General features: G+C 36.8%; 1 protein-coding gene and 1 non-coding gene across 9 annotated transcripts in view; one reads left to right on the top strand and one right to left on the bottom strand.

The window, feature by feature from the left end:
* The window catches only part of LRRC28 (leucine rich repeat containing 28), a 208,857-nt gene that overhangs the window by 103,361 nt on the left and 78,379 nt on the right, over positions 1-27,117 (bottom strand). The gene's annotated exons all lie outside the window — the stretch shown is intronic.
* TRNAF-GAA (transfer RNA phenylalanine (anticodon GAA)) lies at positions 5,291-5,362 on the top strand. Its single transcript has one exon. It is a non-coding gene; the product is annotated as a tRNA-Phe (tRNA).

Genomic DNA, 27,117 nt, shown 5'->3' on the forward strand with positions numbered 1-27,117 from the left:
TTTAGATTTCTAATGTTTTACTTGCATTTTTTGAAGTCTTTTACAATATGGTACTATGTTTCTTTTTAATAAAATTGTTTACAATTAAGTTTATTACCAATTAGTCTCATGACACCTTCAAAATATTTATTGCTATGCCATCTTGAAATTAATGAAGTATTACTGATGTAAAGTTACAATGCATTCTTTTTGGAATACAAGTGGAATCCTACTCTTTTCAGCTGGCCTGGGTCATTACATCACTTCCCAGTAAGTAAACATCAGTTTGGACAATTTATTTCTTTAGTGTGCTTACAATAATCCCAACTTCAGTTGTTTGCACTATTTACTTTCATGCTAAATATACAATACCTTAAATTTTCAGTTACTTATAGAATATCCTGAAAATGATTTCATTACTGCCACATAGTAAGTACCAAGACTGAGCCTAAAAATAACATTAAAGTGCCAATTTCAAACAAAAAAACAGTAAGTCTTCTTTAAATCATCATTCTCTGCTGATGCATACTGACCTAACCTAAAATTTAAATGGGGATGGGAAGGAAGCCACCCACTCCATGCCAAGCCAGTGACCACAGAGTCAATAACAAGGCTTGATACTTTCAAGCACTGGCTTTTTCCGGTACCACTAAAAACAGCTCTAAATTGAGATCCAAAGCACACTGGGTTAGGAAGAGCATACAGAGAAATAAAAGACAATATTTCAATGCCAGCTAAACTCTATTCTATACACAGTAAGTTCCTCTCTATATTCATTCTCTTTTGCTTGACTGCACAGTGAAATGCACATATTCCAGTATGCAGAAATAGGTTCAAACCATTAGCTGTGCAGTTTTGGGTTATTTACTCAAATATTTAGATCACTGGTTTGATGTTAACTTAAAAATCACCTGTAAAAAGGAGACTAGAACAGCACATCCCTCAAATGATTACAGGAAATATCTCATATAATTCAATGGTATATGGTAGAAAATCAGTAAATAGTTCTATTTTTTCAGCTCACCATACTAAATAATATTTTAAATGTAAAATCTGAATATAAATATCTTTTTGTAAGCAGCTTTTAGCAGAAAAAAGCTTTTTCAGGGAAGAGCTCTCTGCAGGACGCAGCTCTTTGTCTCATCAACAACTTTAAGCCAGGTACCCCCATGCTCCACACACCTCTGGCTACCACATCTTTAAGATCTTTCGATCATACAATATTTTGCCTAACTTGTTGGTTCTTTCCATAGATAAATAAGTAGTAATGAAGAATAAGTAATTAACAAATGACCAGATCTCTTCTATTAAAAAAATGTATATATATATATATATATATAAAATAATCCCTCTTATTTTATGGTTAACATTTTTTGAACTGGATAAAGACCAAATCTGGAACACTACTATAACTTGGCAATTCATCTACAGGTAGAGAAAAATAGAGAGCAGAGGCTGTTAAGTGCCTCAGGACAGGCCACACTGCAAAATATGTACCGAATCTGTCTTCTCTGACTCCACTCTTACCACCCTGAACCAAGCACCACTATTCTCTCTTACCTGAACTCATCAACTGACTCCTTAACTAGTCTTCCTACTTCCATTCTGGGCCCCTCCAATCCATTTTATACACAGAAGCCAAAGTAACACTAAAACATAGATTACAAATAATATTGACAATACCAAAAAGTTCATTGAGAAAATCTATTAACTGTTCTTTTGCCTGTTATAAGCAATAAACAGAAAGAACATTTTAAATTAAGAAGAGCAAACCAGCAATTAAGAAGTTCTCTTATTTATGAAAGATAATTAAATGTAATGTGGGAGCTTCAAAATAAAATGCTCCGAAATATATGACATGTAAGAAACACAACAGAAACTGATTTAGCTTGAATATTTGTCTGGGTATCAAGCTTTTCAATTAATTCCTTCCCAATAGAAATTTTAAAATCTTAAAGACATTGCTTCAAAACAGAAAATCATTTTGTTTTGACATTTTACCTGGTACTTTGCCTATGACTAAATTGTGCACTAAACTTTCATTGAATGTTCTTCAAAATAAGTTATCTGTCAGGTGTTTATTATTTATCTGACCAAATAGTCAGTAGGACATTCGAGGTACCATACCTAGCAAGATGTCACTGAGTATTGCAGAAGACAAGAAAAAGTATCTAGGAAAATATTCTTGATAAGTGGCAATTATAACTATTACCAGAGACTCACTGGAAAAGACTCTGATGCTGGGAGGGACTGGGGGCAGGAGGAGAAGGGGACGACAGAGGATGAGATGGCTGGATGGCATCACCGACTCGATGGACATGAGTCTGAGTGAACTCCGGGAGTTGGTGATGGACAGGGAGGCCTGGCGTGCTGCAGTTCACAGGGTTGCAAAGAGGTGGACATGACTGAGCGACTGAGCTGAGCTGAGCTGAGAGAAAAATGACATGTCTTTTCTTCAGATATATTCTGTCTAAGAAATGTAAAGGCTTTTATTCTAAAACTTTGTATCTTTATTATTGCTTTGTGTCAGTACATGGATGACCACTTGGAAAAATCCTTTATCTTACTCATTCTGTAAGATTTATGGAGACAACCTGCGTAGATTTTCACACTATATTTCAGTGATTGTCTATTTCACAGATTTCTTCTAGGTAGGATTTTTTCCTCTTTACTAAGGTAGCACAATGGAGTTTTTAGGCTTTGACCTGAATGAGACCACCAGGTGTCCATTGTTGCCATGAGACTATTATAATCACTGTCTCAAGAAATATCATTGTATCATAGCCCAGAATAAAAATTTATTTTTTTAATTCTAGTACATTGCAGAGAATAGCTACAAGCAATCCACATCTTGCTATCTGAAATGAATAATACTGTTATAATAATGATTGCTTTCATCTCACTTTCTAAACTAAAAATAGGAGAAAATTTTAGAGTGATAATTTTTAGTGTAAATACATTTCTAATTGATTCATTCAAGTTTTTTTCTTTGAAATTCCCATGAGAAAACAAAATGGTTGACAGAACATTTATAAATCAATGGGAAAATATATCATTGGTTTATTTTTGCTCAGAATATGAACCATAGTTTAAAAACAATTCTCCATCAATTAAATGAATTCCAAATTAAATTTTAAAATGTAACTGATTTCTAAATATACACTCTTTAAAAGAATCTCAATTACCATTAATACGAGAAATTTTACATTAGAGAAATCTTAATTTGTACATGTTGACTGTTAATATAAGAGCAAGTTCCTTGATTTATTACCTGCTACTGAATGAAAAAAAAAAAAGTACTCAATATGAAGGCTAAGAAAGAAGCAAGGGCATAAAAAGATGTTAACTTTTCATTTTTAAACTTTACTATTTATTTCTATGCTCATATATTACTTCTATAAAAATACAGAACTTAACTGATCACATACTACTAATATGGTACTACATTACATACTTTGGGATTCCTTAGAATAAGAGATGCCACAATTCTAAACCCCTGTTACTCTAGGGTTTTTAAAAAACTTATTATATTTATTTGGTGTAGGAGGGATCACACAAAAATCCGTGATTAAATTCTAAGAATCTGAACTTCCTAATGTCATTTCAGTTTACTGAAATAAAACAGAAAGCAAAATCTCATATATATATATATATATATATATATATATATATACATACACACACACACACAACACTGCTATACAAATCTAGATTGCTGAAGGTTTACAAGTTCTGTCATTATAAAATAAAAAAATTATACAATTTCTGTTAAATGTAAGTATTACAGAAAAATTATACGGTGCTTCTAAAGAGAATACATAAAATTATTTTTTTTCCAGATTGCTATTTATTGATATTTATTTCATATTTCTCCAACCATTGGAAAAACGCTGAAGTAGTACCACTGCTTTGCTACAAGTCAGGCAATACACACTGGAGTCCAACCTCTTTTCTTGTGCTCTATAAGCCTTCTGTTGTGCACACTGCATTAACAGAGAGATCAGACCCCCTCAGTGACAGGAACTAACAGAACAACGGAACGAAAAGAACCATCAAGCAGGTGAAGAATACTGAACAGTTCAATGTGAACAGATGAGTCATGGCTCTCTGACTTGTATTTCTTTCAAAAATCAGTTGTACATAAAGTTTCTAAGAATATTAACATTTTCCGAATTCACTTACTTAGATCTACTCATCCTATTATTTGAACCGGCAGTTTAGTACAAAATAAGAAATTATGTCAAAACAATACTCAAGAAGCAACTTTAGAAAAAGAACTAAAACAAAGCCCATATTTAATTTTTATATTAATTTTATAAAAATACAAATATTTCCAATAATAGTGTGACAGCACTTTGGAACACTACTTACCTAGAGCAATGTTTACTCCCAACTATGTTCACAAGACCACCGGTTGAGAGGGATGTCATGTTCAAATAAGTTTAGGAAAAAGTACATGCTATACTGCTTATTATAATACACACTAGCTTTTTAAAGAACAGTTATCCAGTCAGGAAACCCATTCAATTGTGAATCACCAAAAGTTCCCCATTTATGTGGCCATAGTATACTTTTTTCACAGAGCGTATAGAGGAAGTTTAGAAAATGCTGATAATCAGCATTTAAGGCATGTTTTTCCCGATGTAATCTATAAGCAAGGTCTAACACTCAAAATAGTAGTAGTAGCAACCTTTTTTCTTTTTTTACTTTTGTATAGGAAAAGAAAAAAAGAATTATGTTGCATTCTGCTCAAGAAAAAGAAACTTAAAATGTGCTGCCAGACTCGCGTTAATACTTGTGGTCATTGTGACACACGTATACATATGGCTCTGGAAAGACCCCGATTATCAAAACCTGACGTCCAAGCCTCAGCCACGGTCTTTCCAGTACGATTTTTCATGTATTTTATTATATTCTTGAAGCCCTTCTGAAGAATGTTCAGAGAATTTTACAATCAAGTCTTGTCTAATCTATCTTAATAATTCTGTCCCATCAACCATCGACTTTACACTTCTTTCCTTCTAGGCAAACAGGCATTTCAGCCCTTTATGGGTCATACTGCCGTTACAGCACTAGCAATTTTAAAGTTTTTATTTTTTTTAAATAAAATATAGAACAAGCCATATCCATGATCTCTCCAAATCCTTCCACAAATAGATGATTTTCATTATTCTCAGACAAACAGCTTCTACCGTGAAAATCCTTCAGAACAAAGTTCCAAACAGACAACTTAAACTAAAAAGGAAAAAAGGCAATCCTGGTTTGGAATTACTCAACAAAAATATGGGTACAACTACTGTTCAAATGGGCTTCCCTGGTGGCTCAGAGGTTAAAGCATCTGCCTGAAATGCGGGAGACCCGGGTTCGATCCCTGGGTTGGGAAGATGCCCTGGAGAAGGAAATGGCAACCCACTCCAGTACTCTTGCCTGGAGAATCCCATGGATGGAGGAGCCTGGTGGGCTACAGTCCATGGGGTTGCAAAGAGTCGGACACGACTGAGCGACTTCACTTCACTGTTCAAATAATCATTAATATCTCTTTGTATTCACTTTCATTAATAGTGACACTATATATGACAAAAATTATATTTTACAAGTGTCTAGACACAGTCACTACAAACTTTATAAACAGTTTACTGGTTGAGCAAATACAGCATTAGAACTAATTACACTTCAACGGTGTTAAAATTTGCAGAGAACATGAGCTCATTCCAAGAATGGCACAGGAAAGTTGAAAATTTGATGCTTTATTTTTTTAAGGCAATACTTACTATTAAAATTTATATTTTAAAATAAAAGCTTCACAGTGTTTCTAATACCTTATCTTAATCATGACCACTGTCATAGCTGGTGCTTAGCCAAATTAGTGTCACAGAGTTTCAGAAAACTTCAAACCTTTCTACAGGGCCCCTTTCATTACCCACAAAGTTGCAATAGCTAATTTTTGCAAAATTAGTTAATGGTTGGGTGAAAGAAAAAATATGACTGGTTCAAAGCATATGGATACCTACTGCATGGGAATCTATAATTACTTCAAAATTAAAAGCTTAATATAAGCAAGCAACAAACAAATGAACTGCCAATGGCACTACTGGCATGCGATCCTGGAACCCTGTATCCTACCATAAAAATTTTAGGATAGTAGCAACTGTCCAATGGAAGCTCATTTTAAAGCCTACAATTAATACAGTAAGGAAGTCATTTAGGTTAGTGATTCAAACCACCAAGACACTCCTGGCATCATAAAAACAATGCAAAAACAGTAGCACCTAAAACAGTAAAATGAATCAATTTCCTTTTCTGTCGCCAGGATATTACTGTCTGTTGATCTGCTGTTGTCCTCAACAACTCAGTGATGTTTCACACTTTAAGTAAACAGTCAGCACTGCAATTATAGTGTGCTCTTCAAAGAATTATTACATGAATTGCATTTACTGTTTAAATCCATTACAGGGTAAAAAACCTCAATTTTTCATTCTCTGCTGCTGCTAAGCCGCTTCAGTCGTGTCCGACTCTGTGCGACCCCATAGACAGCAGCCCACCAGGCTCCCCCATCCCTGGGATTCTCCAGGCAAGAACACTGGGGTGGGTTGCCATTTCCTTCTCCAATGCATGAAAGTGAAAAGTTAAAGTGAAGTTGCTCAGTTGTGTCCGACTCTTAGCGACCCCATGGATTGAAGAGTTGAAAATCTCTTTTATTATTTTATTCTTTTGGGAGTCAAAAACATAAAGATGTGTTAAATATTGATTTAAGTAATATATACACATTATTGATTTCAGAGGAAACTATAATCAAAGACTTATATATGTGTCTTTGATTATAGTTTTAGACATGAATCTGCAAGAATGAAGGTAACTGTTGTCCCAAATGAGCCACACCTCAGAAAAATGCTAAGGGCACCAAAAAGATTTTTCAAGCTATGCTTGAAGCAAGAATAATTAGCTAGCAGATGACCAATACAAGGCTTCCATTTTCTCCACCAAAGAAAATGATGTTCAGACACCCTAGAGAGAAAAAGGTTACATGAAGCCACTGGGAGATTTTCACACATCTTATAGCAGATTACAAACTCAGAGAAAGAAGATCCCAAGATACTGAAAGAACATAACAAGCATATTTTCAGTGTTCCTATCAAAGACTAGGACATAGGACCTTGTCCAATAAATGCCAAAGACTCAGGAATGGGAAGATATTGTCAAAAAATTATGACAAAAATAGGGATTTGGAAGCTCCATGAGCCCCTTCAACACTCTAAATAGTAAATTAAACAATGACTTGAGAATATTTTAAGAGTAGGGGCCTAGCTCTCAGAAAAATAAATCAAAATCCAAAGTTGATACATTACCTACATCTGATATACGACCTAAATTTCCAGTTTTCAACAACAACAAAAATACAAGACATGCAAAGAAACAGAAATCTGTGACTCATAGCCAGGAGAAGGGTGTGGGGGAAGCAGTCAACAGAAACACTCTAATAGGTCCAGATGTTGAAGTTGGCAAGGATTTCAAAGAAGCTGTTACAAATGTGTTTAAAGAAGCTATGTCCAAAAATTAAACAAAAATATGATGACAATGATTAAAAATAAATAGAAAATCTAAATAGAAAAATACAAGCCATAAAAAGAACCAAAGACCAGTTCTAAAACATACAATACAGTAACTGAAGGAGCAGATTTGAAGCGGAAGAAAGAAATCAGTAAACTCAAAGACATATCAATAGAAATTATCAAATCTGCAGAGCAGAGAGGGAAAAAACAAGCAAAAATTACATGTAGGATACAATCACATGCATAATAGGAGTCTCAGAAGAGGAGAAAAAAACGTGAGAAAACAATGGCTATAGATGTCTCATATTTGACGAAAAACATTCATCTATAGATCCAAGAAGTTCAATAAACACAGAGATCAACACCTAGACTTACCACAGGCAAGTTGGTATGAGACAAATACAAACAAAATCTTGAAAGTCACAAGAGAAAAAGTGACTCATACACACAGAAGAGTAACAATACAATTAAAAGCTAATTTCTCATCAGAAACCACATGTAAGTGAGAAGACAGCGAAATGACATGTTTAAAATGCTGAAAGAAAAAAAAGGTTAATCAAGAGTTATATATAGGGCTAAACCACTGTTCAGAAATAAAGTCATAGACAAGACATTCCCAGATAAACAAGGAATGAGAAAATCAGGTGCTAATAGAACAATCTTATTAGAAATATTAAAGGAAGTTTCTAGAGCTGAAAAAAATGACACCAGATGGTAAATAAACCAACAGGAAGGGAAGTTTTTTTGAGACACCATATGATCGATCCTGGAGAATGATCTACATGTGTTGGAAGAGAGTTATATATTCTCCTCTTGTTATGTGGAGAAATACATTTAAGTTGGTCAATAGTGTACAAGTTTTCTATATCCTTAGTTTTTTGTTCTATCAGATGAAAAGAAAGGAGTAGATGTTATGGGGAGGGAGGTGGGAGGGGGGTTCATGTCTGGGAATGCATGTACACCCGTGGTGGATTCATGTCAATGTATGGTAAAACCAATACAGTATTGTAAAGTAAAATAAAGTAAAAATAAAAATTAAAAAAAAAAAGAAAAGGAAGGAGTATTAAAATCTTCAACTATAATTGTTTAGTTGCAAATTTGCCCTTTAATTCTATCATTTTCTGCTTAATGTATTTTGAGTGTCAGTAGTTAGGTGGATAAACATTTATAACAGTACATATTCTTGACACATTGATCCTTTTATCATTATGAATTTTCCCTCTTTAAGTCCAGTAATGCTTTTTATCTTAAAGTCTATTTTGTCTGTTCTCAAAATAGTTACTGTACCTAATACTATCTGCAAGATATGTCTTTTCTCTTTTTATTTTCAGCTTATTTGAACCTATTCAACTTATTTCAATTGATCTGGCTCTAAAGTATGTTTCTTTTGATAAGATATAGTTGGATTCTGCTTTTTTATCAAGTTGGAAATTTTCTGCCTTTTGATTGCAGTGTTTATACCACTCACACTTAATGCAATTATTGGTAAGACTATATTTATATCTGTGACTTTAATATTTTTATTATGTCTCATGTCTTATTTTTCCTTTCCTTTATTAATATCTTTTGGCTTATGTAAGTAGTTTTTACATGCTATTTTAACTGACTGCTAACTTTCTAGCTATACTTCTTGGGTGATTTTCTTAGTGGCTGTTCTAGGGGCCACAATACACATCAGCAACCCATAACAATATATTTCAGGTGACCCCGTGAACTACACAGTCCATGCAGTTCTCCAGGCCAGAATACTGGAGTGGGGAGCCTTTCCCTTCTCCAGGGATTTTCCCAACCCAGAGATTGAACCCAGGTCTCCCACATTGCAGGTGGATTCTTTACCAGCTGAGCCACGAGGGAAGCCCATATTTCAGGTTAATACTAGCTTACCTTTTATCTGCTGTGAAAGTGCTGCACTAAATATGGCAGCAAATTTGGAAAACTCAGCAGTGGCCACAGGACTGGAAAGGTCAGTGTTCATTCCAATCCCAAAGAAAGGCAATGTCAAACAATGTTCAAACTACTGCACAATTGAACTCATCTCACATGCCAGCAAAGAAATGCTCAAAATCCTCCAAGCCAGGCTTCAACAGTATGTGTACCGTGAACTTCCAGATGTTCAAGCTGGATTTAAAAAGGCAGAGGAACCAGAGATCAAATTGCCAACATCCGCTGGATCATCGAAAAAGCAAGAGAGCTGCAGAAAAACATCTATTTCTGCTTTATTGACTACGCCAAAGCCTTTGACTGTGTGGATCACAGCAAACTGTGGAAAATTCTTAAAGAGATGAATTAAAATTCTTACCTACCTCCCGATAAATCTGTATGCAGGTCAAGAAGCAATAGTTAGAACTGGCCATGGAACAACAGACTGGTTCCAAATAGGGAAAGGAGTATGTCAAGGCTGTATATTGTCACCCTGCTTATTTAACTTAAATGCAGAGTACATCATGTGAAATGCTGGCCTGGATGAAGTACAAGCTGGAATCAAGATTGCTGGGAGAAATATCATAACCTCAGATATGCAGATGACACAACCATTACGGCAGAAAGCGAAGAACTAAAGAGCCTCTTGATGAAAGTGAAAGAGGAGAGTGAAAAAGCTGGCTTAAAGCTCAACATTCAGAAAACTAAGATCATGGCATCTGGTCCCATCACTCATGGCAAATAGATGGGGAAAAAATGGAAACAGTGAGAGACTTTATCTTGTTGGGCTCCAAAATCATTGCAGATGATGACTGCAGCCATGAAATTAAAAGATGCTTGCTCCTTGGAAGCTATGACTAACGTAAACAGCATATTAAAAAGCAGAGACATTACTTTGCCAAAAAAGGTCCATCTAGTTAAAGCTATGGTTTATCCAGTAGTCATGTATGGATGTGAGAGTTGGACTATAAAGAAAGCTGAGGGCTGAAGAATTGATGCTTTTGAACTGTGGTGTTGGAGAAGACTCTCGAGAGTCCCTTGGACTGCAAGGAGATACAACCAGTCCATCCTAAAGGAAATCAGTCCTGAATATTCCTTGGAAGGACTGATGCTGAAGCTGAAACTCCAATACTTTAGCCACCTGATGTGAAGAACCTGACTCACTGGAAAAGACCCTGATGCTGGGAAAGATTGAAGGGGGGAGGAGAAGGGGATGACAGAGGATGAGACGGTTGGATGGCATCACTGACTCGATGGACATTAGTTTGAGCAAGCTCCAGGAGTTAGTGATGGATAGGGAAGCCTGGCATGCTGCAGTCCATGGGGTTGCAGAGTCGGACACAACTGAGTGACTGAACTGAACTGAACTGAACTGACTAGTTTAACTGTGGGTTTCCCAGGTGGTGCTAGTGGTAAAGAATCCGCCTATCAATGCAGGTAGACATTAAGAGACACAGGTTCAATCCCCGGGTCAGGGTGATTCCCTGAAGGAGAGCATGGCAACCCACACCAGTATTCTTGCCTGGAGAATCCCTATGGACAGAGAAGCCTGGCAGGCTACAGTCCACAGGGTTTCAAATAGTTGGACATGACTGAAGTGACTTAACATGCCCTAGCTTAATTATGGTAAAATATAGCAACTTTGCTCTAATGTAGCTCCATTTCTACCTTTCTCATGGTTATAACTATTGTTTTATGAAACTTTTTTGTTTTCTTAAGAGTAATTAAGAGATATACATCAAGGCTTTTATATTTCCCATGCAATTATCATGTCTATTAGACCATACATTTGGACAGGCTGGAAACTGTTTTGGTGAAGAGTCAAACAGTAAATATTTTAGGCTCTGCAGGTCATATCTGCTGCATATTATTGGTTTTTTCTCAGTTTCATGGAAAAATAACTGATATAAGTTTAAGGCATACACTTTGATGGTTTAATTTATATATAGGATAAAAGCCATTACCACAATAGGTTCAACTAACATCCATCTTCTCACATAGATACAATTTAAAAAAAGAAAGAAGAAAAAAGGCAAAAAAATCTATTCATGTGAGAACGAACTCAGGATTTACTCTAACAACTTACTCATATATTGTATAGCAGTATACACAATATATACAAATAAATATAACTTGCTTGTCATTGCTCTTGTTATTACAATCATACTTAATGGCTTGCCTGCAGGACCCTGCCCCTTTCAGTTCAGTTCAGTCCAGCCCCTCAGCCCTGTCTGACTAGGCGACCCCTGGACTGCAGCACACCAGGCTTTCCCTCTGCTGGACTGTAACCTGAAGTGCCCTTGTTCAGTTCATGGAGATAGTTTGTCCCTGCCCACCTGAGAACAGAGGAGATTAACATACCCCTTCCGAAGTCAGGTCATTCCCTTGGAGACGTTTTGCAAGACTGAAGACCCTTTCATTTCACTTCCCCACTGCCTCGTTCAATTCTGCCTTTTGACTTTAGCTCCCCACTGCTTCTATCTCTCTGATCTATAAAAAAAACCTGGTATCCAGACCCAAATAAGATGGTTGTTTGGAGGTGCTAGCCTGCCATCTTCTGTTTGCTGGCTCCCCGAAGAAAGTCTCTTCCTTGCCTCAAAAAAAAAAAAAAAGTGCAGAGGGGTTCCCTTTCTCCACATCCAGGGCAGCATTTGTTATCCCTTGTGTTTTTCATGATATGGCCATTTTAATAGGTGTGAGGTATCTGACTGTGTTTTAATTTACATTCTCCTGATGACTAATGATGTCGAACATCTCTTCATGTACCTGTTGGACTTTCACATATCTTCAAAGAAGATATGTCTATTCAGATTCTTTGCCCCTTTTTAAATTGGAATTTTAGGGTTTTCTGCTACTGAGTTATATGAGTTCTGTATGTATTTGGGATATTAACCCCTCATCAGATACATAGTTTACAAGTATTTTTTCCCATTCGATAGGCTGCCTTCTCACTTTGTTGATGGTTTCTTTGGCTGTGCAGAAGCTTTTCAGCTTGCTGTAGTCACACTTGTTGATTTTTTATTTTGTTGCTGTGCTTTAGGTGTTATCTCCAAAAAATCATTACTAAGACCTATTTCAAGGACCTTTACTCCTATGTTTTATTCTAGGAGTTTCACAGTTCCAGGTTTATATTTAGGTCTTTAACATATTTCAACTTAATGTTTGTGATTAGTGTACAATGAGTCCAGTTTCACTCCTACATATAAATATCCAGTTATCCCAGCACCATTTATTGAAGAGACCGTCATTCCTCTATTAACTATTCTTGACTCTCATCAAATATTTGTTGACCATAGATGGTTATTCCTGGGCTTGGGTCTATTTCTCTGACTTTATGTCAGTACATTACTGTTTTGATGGCTATAGCTTTATAGCACAGCTTAAAATGTTGTTATTCCTCAGGATTTCTCTGGCTGTTTGGTGACTTTTGTGGTTTCATGTACATTTTAGGAGTGATTTTTCTACTTCCATTAAAAAAAAAAAAAAGCCATTGGAATCCTGAAAGGGCTTGCACTGAGTCTGTAGATGGCTTTTGGTAAAACTGACATTTTAACAATATTAAATCTTGCAATCCGTCAATTCAGGATACCTTTCCATTTATAGGTGTTTTCTTCAGCTATTTTCATCAAAGGACTGGCAGTTTTCATTGCAGAGATCTTTCATCTCCTATAATTAATTTATTCCTAGGAATTTTATTTTTGATGCTAACACAAATGAGATCAATTTCATTTTCCCAAATTTTGCTGTTTGTGTATAGAAAGGCATTGATTTCTGTATGTTTATTTGGCATTCTGCAACATTATTGAATTCATTCATATATCTAACAGCTTTTTGGTTTAGTGTTTAATTTCTATATATAAAATCGTATAATCTACAAATAGAGACAATTTTATTTTTTCCTTTCCAATTCTGATCCTTTTTCTTTTTCTTGCCTGATTGCTCTTAACAGGACTTCCCATACTATGTGAAAGTAAGTGGTAAGAATGGGCACTTATCTTGTTCCTGATCTTAGAGGAAAAGTGTTCAACATTTCACCTCTTGCTTGATGTTAAGCCTTATTATATTGATATGTTTCTTTTATGTCTAATTTGTTAAGAGGTTTTTATTTTTAACTTATGAATAGATGCTGAGTTTTCTCAAATGCTTATTGTCTGCTGAGATGACCATACGATCTTTTTCTTTCATTATTTAAAAAATTTATCTTATATTGGAGTATAGTTGATTGCAAATGTTGTGCCAGGCATACAGCAAAGTGATTCAGTTATACGTATACATATATCTATTCTTTTTTCCTGGTGGCTCAGCAGTGAAGAATCTGCCTGCCAATGGAGGGCACTTGGGTTCGATCCCTGGGTCAGTAAGATATCCTGAAGAAGGAAATGGCAACCATTCCAGTATTCCTGCCTGGGAAATCCCACAGACAGAGGAGGCATGCTGGAGTCTATGGGGCCACAAAGAGTCACACAACTTAGCGACTAAACAACATTCTTTTTCAAGCTCTTTTCCCACTTAGGCTATTACAGAATACTGAGCAGAGTTCCCTGTGCTATACAGTAGGTCCTTGCTGTTTTGTTTGTTTTGTTTTTTTTTTTTTTTACTAGTCTCACTTCATTGTTTTGTTTTGGGAGGGCTGTGCTGGGTCTTCCTTGTGGCACGTGGGCTCCTTGTTGCTGCAAATGACCTTCTCTAGTTGCAGTGTGCGGGCTCTAGAACCCAAGGGCTCAGCAGACGCGGCACCCAGGCTTAGCAGCACATGAGATCTTAGGCCCCTGACCAGGGCTCGAACCTGGCCCTACTGCACTGGGAGCATGAAGCCTTAGCCACTGGACCACCACGGAAGTCCCTTAGCTATCTTAAGTACAGCAGCATGCATATATCAATCCCAGCCTCCCTCCTGGTCTATCATCCCATGCCTCACATCCTCCCAGTATCTACAAGTTCATTCTCTAAGTCTGCGAGTCTGCTTCTGTTTTATAAATAAGTTCATTTATATCAGTTTTTAAAGATTCGGCACATAAGCAACATCATATGATATTTGTCTTTCTCTGACTTACTTCACTTGGTATAATAGTCTTCAGGTACATCCATGTTGTTGTAAATGGTTTTATTTTGTTCTTTTCAATGATTTAGTAATATTCCATTGTATATATGAACCACATCTTCTTTACTCATTCCTCCCATCAAAAGGACATGTAGGTAATTTTTGTGTCTTGGCTACTGTAAATAGTGCTGCTTGAAACTGGGGTGAAGGATCTTTTCAAATTATGACTGTCTCAGGATATATGCTCAATAGTGGGATTGCTGGATCTTATGGTGGCTCTACTTTTCATTTCTTAAGTAACTTACATTCTGTTCTCCATAGTGGCTGTACCAATTTACATTCCCACAACAGTGTCGGAGGGTTCCCTTTTCTCCACACATTCTAACATTTATTATTTAGACTTCTTGATGATGGCCACTTTGACTGGTGTAAAGTGATACTTCATTATAGTTCTGATTTACAATTCTCTAATAATTAGTGATGTTGAGCATCTTTTTATGTGCTTCTTGGCCATCTGTATATCTTCTGTCCATTTTTTGATTGGGTTGTTCGTTTTTTTGATATTGAGACACATGAGCTGTTTAAAAATTATGGGGGTTAATCCCATGTTGATCACATTGTTTGCAAATATTTTCTCCCATTCTTTGAGTTGTGTCTGTGTTTTTGTTTTGTTTGTGGTTTCCTTTACTGTGACAAACCTTTTGAGTTGAATACTGTTTATTCATTTCTGTTTTTATTTCCATTACTGTAGGAGGTGTAATGAGAAAGATATTGCTGTGATTTATGTCAGAGTGTTCTGCCTATGTTTTCCTCTAAGACTTTTATAGTATCTGGTCTTACATTTAGGTCTTTAATGCATTTTGAGTTTATTTTTTATATAGGGTTTAAGAATATTCTATTTTCTTTTTGTGTGTGTGTAGCTGTACAGTTTTCTCAGAACCAGTTATTGAAGAGACTGTTTTTTCTCCATTCTCTGACCTCAGCTGTCATAGATTAAGTGACCAAACTTACAACTAGCACCCAAAAAAAATCTCCTTTTCATTATAGGGGACTGGAATGCAAAAGTAGGAAGTCAAGAAACACCTGGAGTAACAGGCAAATCTGGCTTTGGAATACAGAATGAAGCAGGGCAAAGGCTAATAGAGTTTTGCCAAGAAAACACACTGGTCATAACAGATACCCTCTTCAACAACACAAGAGAAGACTCTACACATGGACATCACCAGATGGTCAACACTGAAATCAGATTGATTATATTTTTTGCAGCCAAAGATGGAGAAGCTCTATACAGTCAACAAAAACAAGACCAGGAGCTGACTGTGGCTCAGATCATGAACTCCTTATTGCCAAATTCAGACTTCAGTTGAAGAAAGTGGGGAAAACCACTAGACCATTCAGGTATGACCTAAATCAAATCCCTTATGATTATACAGTGGAAGTGAGAAATAGATTTAAGGGCCTAGATCTGATAGACAGAGTGCCTGATGAACTATGGAATGAGGTTCGTGACACTGTACAGGAGACAGGGATCAAGACCATCCCCATGGAAAAGAAATGCAAAAAAGCAAAAAGGCTGTCTGGGGAGGCCTTACAAATAGCTGTGAAAAGAAGAGAAGCAAAAAGCAAAGGAGAAAAGGAAAGATACAAGCATCTGAATGCAGAGTTCCAAAGAATAGCAAGAAGAGTTAAGAAAGCCTTCCTCAGCAATCAATCCAAAGAAATAGAGGAAAACAACAGAATGGGAAAGACTAGAGATCTCTTCAAGAAAATGAGATATACCAAGGGAACATTTCATACAAAGATGGGCTCGATAAAGGACAGAAATGGTATGGACCAAACAGAAGCAGAAGATATTAAGAAGAGTTGGCAGGAATACACAGAAGAACTGCACAAAAAGGAGCTTCAGGACCAAGATAATCACGATGGTGCGATCACTCACCTAGAGCCAGACATCCTGGAATGTGAAGTCAAGTGGGCCTTAGAAAGCATCACTACGAACAAAGCTAGTGGAGGTGATGGAATTCCAGTTGAGCTATTTCAAATCCTGGAAGATGATGCTGTGAAAGTGCTGTACTTAATATGCCAGCAAATTTGGAAAACTCAGCAGTGGTCACAGGACTGGAAAAAGTCCGTTTTCATTCCAACCACAAAGAAAGGCAATGCCAAAGAATGCTCAAACTACCACACAATTGCACTCATCTCACATGCTAGTAAAGTAATGCTCAAAATTCTCCAAGCCAGACTTCAGCAATATGTGAACTGTGAACTCCCTGATGTTCAAGCTGGTTTTAGAAAAGGCAGAGGAACCAGAGATCAAATTGCCAACATCTGCTCTTTTCATGGAAAAAGCAAGAGAGTTCCAGAAAAACATCTATTTCTGCTTTATTGACTATGCCAAAGCCTTTGACTGTGTGGATCACAATAAACTGTGGAAAACTCTGAAAGAGATGGGCATACCAGACTACCTGACTTGCCTCTTGAGAAACATATGCAGGTCAGGAAGCAACAGTTAGAAATGGACATGTAACAACAGACTGGTTCCAAATAGGAAAAGGAATATGTCAAGGCTGTATATTGTCACCCTGCTTATTTAACTCTGATGCAGCGAAATGCTGGGCTGGAAGAAGCACAAGCTGGAATCAAGATTGCTGGGAGAAATATCAATAACCTCAGATATGCAAATGACACCACCCTTATGGCAGAAAGTGAAGAGGAACTAAAAAGCCTCTTGATGAAAGTGAAAGAGGGGAGTGTAAAGTTGGCTTAAAGCTCAACATTCAGAAAACGAAGATCATGGCATCCGGTCCCATCACTTCATGGGAAACAGATGGGAAAACAGTGGAAACAGTGTCAGACTTTATTTTTCTGGGCTCCAAAATCACAGCAGATGGTGACTGCACCCATGAAATTAAAAGACGCTTACTACTTGGAAGAAAAGTTATGACCAACCTAGACAGCATATTAAAAAGCAGAGATATTACTTTGCCAATAAAGGTCCATCTAGTCAAGGCTATGCTTTTTTCAGTGGTCATGCATGAATGTGAGAGTTGGACTGTGAAGAAAGCTGAGTGCCAAAGAATTGATGCTTTTGAACTGTGGTGTTGGAGAAGACCCTTGAGAGTCCCTTGAACTGCAAGGAGATTCAACCAGTGCATCCTAAAGAAGATCAGTCCTGGGTGTTCATTGGAAGGACTGATGCTAAAGCTGAAACTCCAATACTTTGGCCACCTCATGCGCAGTTGACTCACTGGAAAAGACCCTGTTATGTTGGGAGGGACTGGGGGCAGGAGGAGAAGCGGATGACAGAGGATGAGATGGCTGGATGGCATCATGGACTCGATGGACATGAGTTTGAGTGAACTCTGGGAATTGGTGATGGACAAGGAGGCCTGGCGCGCTGTGATTCATGGGGTCGCAAAGAGTTGGACAAGACTGAGTGACTGAACTGATACTCTCTCTACGGGGCTTCCCCACTGGCTCAGCAGTAACCTGCAATGCAGGAGACCGCAGGAGATATGGGCTCAATCCCTGCGTTAGGAAGATCCCCTGGAGGAGAGCATGGCATCCCACGCCAGTAATCTTGCCTGGAGAATCTCATGGACAGAGGAGCCTGGCAGACTACTGTCCAGAGGGTCACAAGGGGTCAGACACGACTGAAGTGACTAAGCACAGCACAGCACATGTTCCCTCTATATACACTTTATGGAGTTTTAACCATAAATAGGTGTTGAATTCTGTCAAAAGTTTTTTTTTTTTAATCTATTGAGATGATGCGTTTTTTATTCTCCGATTTGTTGATGTGGTGTATTGCACTGTGATCTGTATATATTGAAAAATTCTTGTGTCTCTGGGATAAATCCCATCTGAACATGGTATATGACCTTTCTAATGTTTTGTTGGAATTGGTTTCCTAGTATTTTATTGAGGATTTTTGCCTCTATGTTCATCACTGATACTGGTATATAATTTTCTTTTTTGTGGTATCACTGTCTGCTTTTGATGAGTGTGATGGTGGGAGTGTTCCTTCCTCTGCAGTTTTTTGGAAGAGTTTCAGAAGGACAGGTATTCTTCTCTACATGTTTGACAGAATTCACCTGTGGAGCCATCCGGTCCTAGACTTCTCTCATGATCCTTTGTATTTTCATGCTGTGTAATTTCTCCATTTTCGTTTCTAATTCTGACTTGAGCCTTCTCCCATTTTTCTTGATGAGTCTGGCTAAAGGTTTACCAATTTTATTTATGCTTTCAAATAACCAGGTTTTGTTTCATTGATCTTTTCTATTGTTTTCTTCATCCCTATTTCATTTATTTCTGCTCTGATCTTTATCATTTCTTTCATTGTAACTGTGGATTTTATACGTTCTTCTTTATCTAGTTGCTTTAGGTGCAAGATAAAATTGTTTATTTGAGATCTTTATTGTTTCCTAAGATTTTATTGCTATAAACTACCCTCTTATTACTGCTTTTGCTGCGTCCCATAGGTTTTGGATCATTTGCTTTTACTTTCATTTGTCTCTAGGTATTTCTTAATTTCCTCCTTGATTTCTTCAGTGATCATTAGTTGTTTAGCAGCCTACCGTTTAGCCTCCACATGTTTAATTTTTACAGCTTTTTTTCTTATAACTGATTTCTATTCTCATAGCATTGTGGTTGGAAAATATGCTTGATATCATGCAAACTTTTTAAAATTTATCAAGGCTCACTTTGTGGCCCAGCATGTGATCAATCCAGGAGAATGTTTCATGTGCACTTGAGAAGAATGTGTATTCCACTGCTTTTGGATGGAATGCTTTACAAATATCAATTAAGTCCATCTGGTTTAATGTATCATTTAAGGCCTGTGTTTACTTATTGATTTTACGTCTGATCTGTTCATTGATGAAACTGGGGTGCTACTGTTCCCCACTATTACTGTGTTACTGTTGATTTCTCTTTTTATGGCCATTAGTATCTGTCTTAGATATTGAGGTACTCCTATGCTGGCTGCATATATATTTACAATTATTATAGATTATTCTTGGGTTGATCTCTTGATCATTAAGTAGTGTTTTTCTTTGTCTCTTGTAACAGTCTTTATTCTAAAGTCTATTTTATCTGATACGAGTATTGCTACTCCAGCTTTCTTCCAGTTTGCATTTACATGGAATACCTTTTTTCTATCCCTTCCCTTTGTGTGCATGTGTTCCTAGATTTGAAATGGATCTGTTGTAGACACCATGTATACATCTGTTTTTGTCTGCCTTCTTTTTGTATACATTCAGCTAGTCTGTGTCTTTTTACTGGAGCATATAATGTTTATGTTTAAGGTAGTTATCTATATGGATGTTCTTACTTGGGCTTCCCTTGTAGCTCAGTGGGTAAAGAATCTGCCTGCAAGGCAGGAGACTGGGGTTTGATCCCTTGGTCAGCAAAATCCCCTGGAGGAGGGCACGGCAACCCATTCCAGTATTCTTGGCTGGAGCATCCCATGAACAGAGGAGCCCGGCAGGCTACAGTCCATGGAGTCATAAGAGTTGGACCCGACTTAGCGACTAAACCACCACCATGTTCTTACTTCCATTTTGTTAATTGTTCTGGGTTTGTTTTTGTAGGTTTTTTTCTTTCCTTCCTCTTTTGTTCTCTGTTGTGGTTTCATACCTAACTTCAGTACTGTGTTTAGATTCCTTTTTTTTTTTTTTCGTGTGTATCTATTATAGATTTTTGGTTTGGTTACCACAAGGTCTTGATATAGCAGTCAGTATATAAAAAGATTGTTTTAAGTTGCTAGTCTTTTAATTTCAAATGCATTTGCAATATCCTGTATTTGTGCTCGCCTCACAATTGCAGTTTTTGACATACCTGTGCAGGGATGATTTTCTACCTTTATTGTATGTTTACCTTAACTAGTGAGTAATTTTGTAATTTTCTTTTTCTAGTTGTGGTGTTTTCTTTTCCACCTCAAGTTCCTTTAGCATTTGTTGCAAAGCTCTCCAGTGGTGCTGAATTCTCTTAGCTTTTGCTTCACTATAAAAGTTTTTATTTTTCCATCAAATCTGAATTAGCCCTGCTGAGTGGAGTATTCTTGGTTGTAGGTTTTCCCCTTTCAGCACTTTAAATATATTGTGCCACTCTTTCTGGCCTGCAGAGTTTCCACTGAGAAAGCAATTGATAACCTTACGGGAATTCCCTTGTATGTTATTTGTTGCTTTCCCCTTGATGCTTTTTTCTTTTCTCTGTCTTTATTTTTTACCAATTTGATTACTATAAGTCCCGATGTGTTCCTTCTTCGGTTTATCCTGCCTGGGACTCTCTTTGCTTCCTGTACATGAGTGACTGTTTTCTTTTCCATGTTAGGAAATTTTTCAGTTATCCCTTCAAATACCTTCTCGGGTCCTTTCTCTCACTATTCTTCTTCTAGGACCCCTGTAATGTGAATGTCTATGCATTTATTGTTGTCCCAGAGGTCTCTTAGACTGTCCTCATTTCTTTTCATTCTGTTATCCTTGTTCTAAGGGAGTGATTTCTACCACTCTGTCTTCCAGGCGACTTTTCCATTCTCTTGCCTCAGTTATTCTGCTACTGAGCCATTCTGATTTATTTTTTGTTCCAGTTACCATATTGTTAGTCTCTGTTTGTTCTTTAGTCTTCTAGGTCTCTGTTAAACTTTTCTTATATCTTTTTGACCTATCCTTCCATTCTCCTTCCAAGGTCTTGAGAATCACCTTTACTATTAGTATCATTACTGTAAAATTTTCTTTTTTTGGTAGATTGCCTATCTCCACTTCACTTAGTTGTTCTTCTAGGGTTTTATCTTGCTCTTTAATCTGCTGTCTCATTTTGTCTGACTTTCTGTAATTGTGGTTTCCATTCCTAAAGCTGCAGGAGTATGGCTATTCTTGCCTCTGCTGTCTGCCCCCTGGTGGATGAGGCTGTCTAAGCGTTTTGTGCAGGCTTGCTGGGGGGAGAGACTGGTTCCTGCTCACTAGTGGGTAGAATTGGGCCTTGTCCCTGTGGTGGGCAGGCAAGGATTATGTTTACTGGTAAACTGTTTATTTAGAAAGACTTCAAGCATCTTATAAGTTGACTTCCCTCCCTACTGGTTGTCTGGCCTGAGTGATTCTTCGCTTTCATTTTAGTAGTTATAGATCACACTGATTGATTTGGATATGTTGAACCAGCTGTGCATCCCAGGGATAAATTCCATTAGATCATAATGAGTGATCCTTTTAATGCTGCTTAATTCAGTTTGCTAATATTTTATTGATAATTTTTGCACCTACAGTCATCAAGGATATTTTAGTTTTCTTTTCTAACAGTGTCCTTGATTAGGCATCAAGGATGATGCTGTCCTTGTAAATCAAATTTGGAAGTGTTCCCATCTCTTCAATATTTTAAGAGAGCTTGAGAAGGAGTAGTGTTAATTCTTCTTTACACATTTGGTAAAATTCACTAGTGAGGCTATCTAATCCTAGGCTTTTCTTCGTTGGGAGATAGTGGATTACTGATTCAATCTCCTTACTAGTAATTAGTTCATTTCTAGATTTCCTATTTCTTCCTTATTTAGTCTTGGAAAGTTGTATATTTCTTAGACTCTTCCCAGTTCTTCTAGGTTGTCTAGTTTGCTGGAATGTAGCTGTTCATAGTAACATCTTCTGATCCTTTAAACTTCTGTGGTATCAGTTGTAACGTCTCCTTTTTCATCTATTATTTTGTTGATTTGGGTCTTTTTTTCTTTTTCCCCTGGTTAGTCTAAGAGTATGTCAATTTATTTTTCTTTTCAAAGAGCCAAACTCTTTCTTTGGTTAATCTTTTTTATTGCTTGTTATTGTTCTCTATTTTATTTATATGTGCTCTAATCTTTATTTCCTTTCTTCTGCTAAATTTAGGGTCAGTTTGCCTTTGATTTGCTAGTTCCTTAAAGCTTTGAGAGGATCTTCCCTAGTTTTTAGAGCAGGCATTTATTGCTATAAGATTCCCTCTTGTAAATTTCTTTGGCTATATCCCATAAATTCTGATATGTTATTCTTTCACTTTCATTTTTCTGAAGATGGTGCCTGCTTCCAGACTACTTCTCTAGATAACACAAACACAACTAAACATTGCTTTCTCTTCTACTGTTCTCATGTTCACGATACTGGCAGTTTCACAGAGAAAAAAAACTGGGGAAAAAATTGGCTTTTGAAAACTTATTACTCTAGCAAATGAATTTGGTCATGTAGTTCTACTGGCCATAGGTCAGGTGACTCTCAAGTACTGAGAGTAAACCTCTTGCCTTCTGATCGTTTTACCAGTGTTATTTACTTTTTCTGTAAAACAAAAACAGAACTCAGAAATGCTACAGAATCAGTATAATACAATGTACACGTGTATAATGTTTCCCAGACACACATGGTCACTTGTTTTCTCCACACTGCTACTATGGCAGTATAAGTAGTGAGTGTGAAGGACAGCATGAAACTTGTTACTCAATCAGCTGTGAGAGTCAATAGCTCAACACACATAGTCAAGAGATGCTAAATTTTGAAACAGGTGAAATTGTGCTAAGAGTTAAATGTAAAAAAAAGGGAGCAGTTGGGAATTCAGGTCAGAATCATGAAAGGATGAAAGACAATTTCTTGTTTTAATAGACCCACCATATCAAAGTCTTTGAGAATCTAATATGGACTATTAATTATTTGTAAAAAGTAGGGAAGGCTATTCTTAATTTTTGCAAATGAAGTACAATGGAAAACACTGTTGCAGCTATTCCAGATAGTGTTGACGTCAACACTAATAAACAGGAGTACTTGTAAGCATGATCACAGTAAGAGTGAGAGTGAGACAGTAAATTCCCCAGCTATTACTGTATTACTATTCATTCTCCTTTTAATCTGTTAGTTTTGTTTTATATAATTTAGGTGTTCCAGTATTCAGTTCAGTTCAGTTCAGTCACTCAGTCATGTCCAACTCTTTGTGACCCCATGAATCGTAGCATACCAGGCCTCCCTGTCCATCACCAACTCCCAGAGTTCACTCAGATTCACATCCATTGAGTCAGTGATGCCATCCAGCCATCTCATCCTCTGTCGTCCCCTTCTCCTCCTGCCCCCAATCCCTCCCAGCATCAGAGTCTTTTCCAATGAGTCAACTCTTCGCATGAGGTGGCCAAAGTACTGGAGTTTCAGCTTTAGCATCATTCCTTCCAAAGAAATCCCAGGGCTGATCTCCTTCAGAATGGACTGGTTGGATCTCCTTGCAGTCCAAGGGACTCTCGAGAGTCTTCTCCAACACCACAGTTCAAAAGCATCAATTCTTCAGCGCTCAGCTTTCTTCACAGTCCAACTCTCACATCCATACATCACCACTGGAAAAACCGTAGCCTTGACTAGACAGACCTTAGTCAGCAAAGTAATGTCTCTGCTTTTGAATATGCTGTCTAGGTTGGTCATAACTTTTCTTCCAAGGAGTAAGCGTCTTTTAATTTCATGGCTGCAGTCACCATCTGCAGTGATTTAGGAGCCCAAAAAAATAAAGTCTGACACTGTTTCCACTATTTCCCCATCCATTTCCCATGAAGTGATGGGACCGGATGCCATGATCTTCGTTTTCTGACGTTGAGCTTTAAGCCAACTTCCAGTATTAAACTTCCAGTATTAGGTACATAAATATTTACAATTGTTGTATCTTTTTGATGGACTAGCACCTTTATCATTATATTATAACCTTCTTTGTCTCTTCAAATGTAAGTACCCTTTAAAATGTACAAATTATTGTTACCTTGTAGGTCATTAAAAAAAAGAGTCTACAAGCCAAATTTGGCTTCAGGGCTATAGTTTGCCAGTCTCTGTGTTAGACTATAAAACAAGCATTACTAAATTTTTAAAAACACTGAAAATATATAAGAATATTCTCTGACCATACAGTCTTCTTGCCTGGAGAATCCCCAGGGACAGAGGAGCCTGGCAGGCTACATTCCATGGGGTCACAAAGAGCATGTGTGAGTGAACATGACTGAGTGACTAAGCACAGCACAGCATGACAGAATTATACTGGAAATCAACAAAAAAGAGAAATTTCAGAAATTCCCAAACATATGTAAATTGAACAACACACTTCTAAATAACTCATTGGTCAAAGAAGAAATAATGAAGAAAATTCAAAAATATCTTGAATCAAATGGAAACAAAGACACAACATCAAAATTTATGAGAAGCAGCTAAATAGTCCTTAAATAGGAAAATCTATATGTTTAAACACTTTCACTAGCAAGAAAGATCCAAAACCATATAATGTAAGCTTGCACCTCCAGAAGCTAGAGTAAGAAAAGCAAATCAAACCCAAAAAGAATAGAGGGAAGGAAATAATAAGGATAAGAGCAATGATCCATAAAATATAAAACTGAAAAATAACAGAGAAAGCCAATGAATTCAAAAGTTGGCACTTTTATAAGATCAACAAAACTGGCAAACTTTAGCTAGACTAACTAACCCTTATGGCAGAAAGTGAAGAACTAAAGAGCCTCTTGATGAAAGCAAAAGAGGAGAGTGAAAAAGTTGGCTTAAAGCTCAACATTCAGAAAACTAAGATCATGGCATCCGGTCCCATCACATCATGGCAAATAGATGGGGAAACAGTGGAAACAGTGGCTGACTATTTTTCTGGGCTCCAAAATCACCGTAGATGGTGACTGCAGCCATGAAATTAAAGACGCTTACTTCTTGGAAGGAAGGTTTTGACCAACCTAGACAGCATATTAAAAAGCACAGACATTACTGTGTCAACAAAGGTCTGTCTGGTCAAGGCTATGGTTTTTCCAGCAGGCATGTATGGATGTGAGAGTTGGACTATAAAGAAAGCTGAGCACCAAAGAATTGATGGTTTGGGACTGTGGTATTGGAGAAGACTCTTGAGAGTCCCTGCAAGGAGATCCAACCAGTCTATACTAAAGGAGATCAGTCCTGGGTGTTCACTGGAAGGACTGATGTTGAAGCTGAAACTCCAATACTTTGGCCACCTCAAGTGAAGAGCTGACTCATTTGAAAAGACTCTGATGCTGGGAAAGATTGAGGGCAGGAGGAGAAGGGGATGACAGAGGATGAGATGGTTGGATGGCATCACCAACTCAATGGACATGGGTTTGGGTGGACTTTGGGAGCTGGTGATGGACAGGGAGGCCTGGCATGCTGCGGTTCATGGGGTCACAAAGAGTCGGGCACGACTGAGCGACTAAACGGAACTGAAGAAAATGAGAGTAACAGAGATAGAGGGAGAGCAAGAAACAGAACATATATTACCAAAATTAAGAATTATTCTACAGAAATTAAAATAATTGTAATGAAACAGAAATAATAATTTTATGCAAAAAGCCAGACTACATAGACAAAAATCAACAAATTCCTAAAAAATTATGCAAGAAACTAAATAGGAAATCTCAATAGAATTAAAACAACAAATTTAATTAGTCACTTAAAATATTTATACAGTGAGAAAAACAGGTACCATTTATCATTCATAGATTTTCTGAAGCATTTTAAAATAAACAGTACCAATCCTAAAGAAAATTTAAAAGCTAATCCTAATATTTATATGGTAACAAAAAGACTCAAAATAGGCAAAACAATTTTGTAAAGAAGAATGAAGTTCGAGGACTGATACTACCTGATTTCAAGACTTATTTTAAACACAAGTACCAAGGCAATTAGGAAAAGAAAGTCTTTTCAACAAATGGTGCCAGAATAGTTTGACATATCCATATACAAAAATAAACTTAGACCATAACCTTATATCACATAAAGTCAAATGAAATTTGAGCAGATTGACTATATGTTCACAAAAGAATTTAGGAAAAATTTACAAACTGGGTTTTATAAAAAATACTTTTGCTCTTCAAAATACACCATTAATAAAATGAAAAAGCAAGTCACAGACTGAGAGAAAATAATTCATACATTTGATAAAGGATTTGTATCTGAAATACATAAAAAATATAAAAATTCAAGTAGAGGATGAATAAAACAGTTAAGATACGAGCACTTCACCAAAGAATACGTAATAATGGAAAGTTTTCATATGAAAAGATGCTCAACATCATTAGTGATTAGGGAAATTCAACTTAAAGCCACAATGAGACACCACCAGAAAGACTACAATCAAAAGACTGACAATACTAAGTGGTGATGAGGATGTGGCAAAAACAGAATTCTCATACACACTGTTGATGAGATCATGAAATAATAAAGACACTTTTAAAAAGAGTTTGATGGTTTCTTACAAAGGTAAACAAATGCTTATGATGGACTCAGAAATTCCACTTGTAGTTTATTTAGCCAAGAAAGATGAATACATATGTCCACCCAAAGATTTGTACACAAACGTCTCTAATGGCACTATTCACACCTGCCAAAAACTGGAAACAGACCAAATGTCTATCAGCTGCTGAATGGTTAAAGAAAATATGGTATATCCATACAATAAAATATAAATCAGCTCTACAAAAAGGAATGAACTACCAAGCATGCAACTACATAAACTAACCTCAAAAACATTAAACTAAGTGAAAGTATCCAGACATAAAATTCTATATTGTATGATTCCATTTGCATGAAATCTCTATAAAAAGCAAAACAAGAGAGGCAGAAAGAAGGTCAGAAGTTGTGTCAGAGTGAGAGT

The sequence above is a fragment of the Ovis aries genome, chromosome 18 (genome assembly GCF_016772045.2).
Source record: "Ovis aries strain OAR_USU_Benz2616 breed Rambouillet chromosome 18, ARS-UI_Ramb_v3.0, whole genome shotgun sequence".
Lineage (NCBI taxonomy): Eukaryota > Metazoa > Chordata > Mammalia > Artiodactyla > Bovidae > Ovis > Ovis aries.